Below are 5,394 nucleotides of genomic sequence, written 5' to 3'. Positions count from 1 at the left end.
GGATATCATTTGTACAAAACATTTGAAGAAGAGCTCTAACTGATGGATCCCTTGCAAAGGAAAGATGATGGGCTTAGAGGTCAAAGTTGCTGTAAATACATATTCCTATGCTTTAAACTAAAAGAAAATGGTTGCTTCTTTTAAAAGTCCATGATTTGATGGACTTTCTCAATTAACCAGCCAAATGCTCTCCTGAACACTAAAGGCTTCTACATTTGTTAAATACAGTTCAACTTCCTTTATCACTGATGTTTAAATGTGGGATGATAATGGGAAAAGATGTTCCTGGGATGGAGGGAGTATATGAGAGTCAGTGTAGCATTAGGGTTAGGCCCTTTCATTCAGGAAACATTTTCTGAATCACAAGAGACAGATCAGCTAGAGGGATTTTCTACTATCACCTATGTACTCTACAAAAGATGCCAGGAAATGTTCAGTTATCTCCTGTATGACATTTCAGCTCTTTCTGAAGGAAGAATTAAGTTTTGATCCTTGGGGTCCACCTTCAACCCCAGGCTGTTTCTTGAGGTTAATTCATGGATGCAGAGGGAACAATGAGGAGTTGGCCTGCAAACCTTCAACTAAACTTCATGAGCTTATAAACCTTCCAATGTTGGGGGAGGGTGTTATGGCCCTTTTTAAAATTCCTTCTGTGGTTTAAAATTTCAACTACTGTAACATCTAATCATAATTCTCTTTCCTCATTTGAGGCATGATAATAGAAATGTTAAATCAGCAAAGCAAGCATGATTTCTAGAAAAGTCAGATTCCTCACAGGGATCTGGCAGAGGTATGGTCACTCCCCTATGAGGTACTGTGTTATGGTGATCTTCTACAGCTGGGTCCCACCCACCGTGAACTCCTCCAGGATGAGGCAGGCATCTTTGAATCTCCAGCACTTGGACGGTGGTCCCTGGCACAATAAATGTTGTGAATTGGTAGATCATTTGAACAAATGTCCTGCTTTTATCCAAAAGGACAAAGGTACAATGGTCACCATGCAGAATGGATTCAAAATATGAAACATGATCTCATACTTAATTCAGCCCATGGCTTATATGACAGTTATGGCAACTCATGCCACGGTCCAAGCACGGCACAGTAAGCAGCCTCCAACCCAGAAAGAGAAAGCCAAGGAAAGGAGAGGATGATGAAATAAAATGAATATATCCCCATGGAAAACACTTGCTGACCCCCCAAATCTCAAGACTGGGGAGCCCCTCTTGAAACTTCAGAAAGGCAAATAGGGCAACTGAAAGAATGTGGTCATGGGTGTCGAAGACTTATCAAGTGCCTTGGTTGAAGGCAACAGTGGTTCTCAAACGTTATTAGATACCAGAACTGTCTGCCAAACACCCTGGGTCCTTCCCCAGATATTCCAGAGTGGTGGGGAGCTACAGGCTGGGGGGCAGGGGATCTGGAAGGCTGCACTGAAACAAGCTTCAGATAGCTGATGTTGGTAGACAGAGTAACACGCTTGGACAACCCTATCCTGAGATGGCTAACACTGAAAGAAGAGTTTCTTACAAGATTTTAGCCTAAAAAATAAAAGGTAGACCCAGTAGATTATTTTTTTAGGTAGCTTTTTTTTTAAAGAGAGAGAGAAATTTTTAATATTTATTTTTTAGTTTTCGGCGGACACATCTTTATTTGTGTGTGGTGCTGAGGATCGAACCCAGGCCGCATGCATGCCACACAAGCGTGCTACCACTTGAGCCACATCCCCAGCTCCCCAGTAGATTCTTTTTTGACTTTTTATTATGAACATTGTCAAATACACCCAAGAGTAGAAAGACAGACATAAAAACCCGTGGACAGCACCACCCAACTTCAGAAATTACCATTTTGCCAAACTTGTTTCATTCACCTCCACATAACCTGTTTTCCTTTTATTCCTGAACTATTTTAAAACCTATCTCAGACAAATCATTTGATCTGTAAATACTCCAGTATTTTTCTTTTCTTTTTAAATTTATTTACTTACTAGGGGAAGCAAAGATGTTTGAAATAAATTTCCTTCTTTAAATAACACATAAGTTTATTTCAGATGTAAAAGCAATGTTAAAATTGACAAGTGTGATTCTTAACTGCACCAACTAAACTTAGCCATTTAAGTATGTTTAACATTATTCCCTCCAAAACCCAAGGAAACTTTTCTTCACCACCACACACCACAGCTTCCCAGCAGTCCCCTTTGGGAGGAGGTTTGATTGATGGGTAAACTGCTTTGGAGCTATTTCAGATCTCCTTTCCCCAAAGGAACACTAATCTGGACAAAGTATATTTTTAGTAAATTTCTCTACAGACTCTTTTCTTTATAACCTCAATGCAAATACCATACAGTATAATTTTAAACCTATTTTCCCCACAGTAAAAACTATTTGTCCTGAAAAATATGGTGGATATGTCCTGTGATCTTCCAGTTAAAAGAATTACTATTTTTCCCCAAAGATTTTGTTCATCACATATCAAAATAACCAAATCAACACGGGACATTACTTTAGTCTTCACCGACTCGGGCATGTGTACTGGTGCCCAGCTTCTACCACTGTACATCTTCTTCTTCCCTAAGTGGGTGGGATTATTTAACACAAGTTCAGTGTGGAGCAGTTAACTCCTTACAAACACTGAGGCTTAATGTTAAGTCACTGACTTGCAAGGAAAAGAAATGATAATGATAGGGAGCCTGCACCCTCAATTCAAACTTTAATATTTTTCCATCTTTAAATATCTTGTACCTGGTTGTCATGAGGCCACTATTCTGCTTTTAATAACCACATTTAGGGACACATTCATGGGGCTGCTTAGTCCAGGTGAACTGGTTAGAGAGGCAGTGTCATCTCAGAAAATTCAGTCCTGTATAAAAATCTATTTTGAAATCTGGAAGTTTACCAAAAGGCTGAATTCTTCACACTAGAGATGCTTTCTGTAACTCAAACACTCCTCTCTTGGCAAGAGCAGGCTTTGGCTTATCCATGAAGGTCAAGGTGCCTAATGCTAAAGTCTCCTCCTAAGCTGACTTTTGGATTAAGGAACAATAACAAAGAAGCCAATGTGGTTTTTCTACCTTAATGTTAGAACCCAATAAGCTCTTTCATTGGCCATCTTCCTCTCAGATTTTTCTTGGCACTCAGTTAAGACTGTAGAAGTCTATTTTACTTTGTACTATCACATTTTTAAATAAAAACTTAAGCTTATTTTACTTTCTGTAAAATAATTTAATTATTTAACCTATTTGGAGATGAGACTTTTTTTATCCTCTTTTATTTTTATTTTTTTCTTTTAATTATTTAAACATGACAGTAGAATGCATTTTGACACACCATACATAAATGGAGCATAACTTTTCATTCTTCTGGTTGGACATGATATAAAGTTACACAGGTTGTGTTATCATGTATACATATAGAGTAATAATGTCAGATTCATTCTACTATCCTTCCTACCTCCATACTCCCTCCCCTCCCTTAACTCCCGTCTGTCTAATTCAAAATCCTCTATTCTCTGCCCACTCCCCCATTGTCAATTAGCATCTGTATATCTGAGAAAATATCCAGCCTTTGGTTCTTTGGCATTGGCTTATTTTTTTATTATTATTATTTTATCGGTTGTTCAAAACATTACAAAGCTCTTGACATATCATATTTCATACATTTGATTCAAGTGGGTTATGAACTCCCATTTTTACCCCGTATACAGATTGCAGAATCACATCGGTTACACATCCACGTTTTTACATATTGCCATACTAGTGTGTGTTTTATTCTGCTGCCCTTCCTATCCTCTACTATCCCCCCTCCCCTTCTCTCTCTACCCCATCTACTGTAATTCATTTCTCTCCCTTGTTTTTCTTCCCTTTCCCCTCACATCCTCTTATATGTAATTTTGTATAACAATGAGGGTCTCCTTCCATTTCCATGCAGTTTCCCTTCTCTCTCCCTTTCCCTCCCACCTCTCTTCCCTGTTTAATGTTAATCTTTTTCTCATGCTCTTCCTCCCTGCTCTGTTCTTAGTTGCTCTCCTTATATCAAAGGAGACATTTGGCATTTGTTTTTTAGGGATTGGCCAGTTTCACTTAGCATAATCTGCTCTAATGCCATCCATTTCCCTGTAAATTCCATGATTTTGTCATTTTTTAGTGCTGAGTAATACTCCATTGTGTATAAATGCCACATTTTTATAATCCATTCATCTATTGAAGGGCATCTAACTTGGTTCCACAGTCTAGCTATTGTGAATTGTGCTGCTATGAACATCCATGTAGCAGTATCCCTATAGTATGCTCTTTTAAGGACTTCAGGGAATAGTCCGAGAAGGGCGATAGCTGGGTCAAATGGTGGTTCCATTCCCAGCTTTCCCAGGAATCTCCATACTGCTTTCCAAATTGGCTGCACCAATTTGCTGTCCCACCAGCAATGTACAAGTGTACCCTTTTCCCCACATCCTCGCCAGCACTTGTTGTTTGACTTCATAATGGCTGCCAATCTTACTGGAGTGAGATGGTATCTTAGGGTGGTTTTGATTTGCATTTCTCTGACAGCTAGAGATGGTGAGCATTTTTTCATGTACTTGTTGATTGACTGTATGTCCTCCTCTGAGAAGTGTCTGTTCAGGTCCTTGGCCCATTTGTTGATTGGGTTGTTTGTTCTCTTATTGTCTAATTTTTTGAGTTCTTTGTATACTCTGGATATTAGGGCTCTATCTGAAGTGTGAGGAGTAAAGATTTGTTCCCAGGGTGTAGGCTCCCTATTTACCTCTCTTATTGTTTCTTTTGCTGAGAAAAAACTTTTTAGTTTGAGTAAGTCCCATTTGTTGATTCTAGTTATTAACTTTTGTGCTATGGGTGTCCTATTGAGGAATTTGGAGCCCGACCCCACAGTATGTAGATCGTAGCCAACTTTTTCTTCTATCAGACGGCGTGTCTCTGATTTGATATCAAGCTCCTTGATCCATTTTGAATTAACTTTTGTGCATGGCGAGAGAAAGGGATTCAGTTTCATTTTGTTGCATATGGATTTCCAGTTTTCCCAGCACCATTTGTTGAAGATGCTATCCTTCCTCCATTGCATGCTTTTAGCCCCTTTATCAAATATAAGATAGTTGTAGTTTTGTGGATTGGTTTCTGTGTCCTCTATTCTGTACCATTGGTCCACCCGCCTGTTTTGGTACCAGTACCATGCTGTTTTTGTTACTATTGCTCTGTAGTATAGTTTGAAGTCTGGTATCGCTATACCGCCTGATTCACACTTCCTGCTTAGCATTGTTTTTGCTATTCTGGGTCTTTTATTTTTCCATATGAATTTCATGATTGCTTTCTCTATTTCTACAAGAAATGCCGTTGGGATTTTGATTGGCATTGCATTAAACCTATAGAGAACTTTTGGTAATATCGCC

The sequence above is a fragment of the Marmota marmota genome, unplaced genomic scaffold, assembly GCF_001458135.2.
Source record: "Marmota marmota marmota unplaced genomic scaffold, marMar, whole genome shotgun sequence".
NCBI lineage: Eukaryota > Metazoa > Chordata > Mammalia > Rodentia > Sciuridae > Marmota > Marmota marmota.
This window is presented reverse-complemented; position numbering follows the sequence as displayed.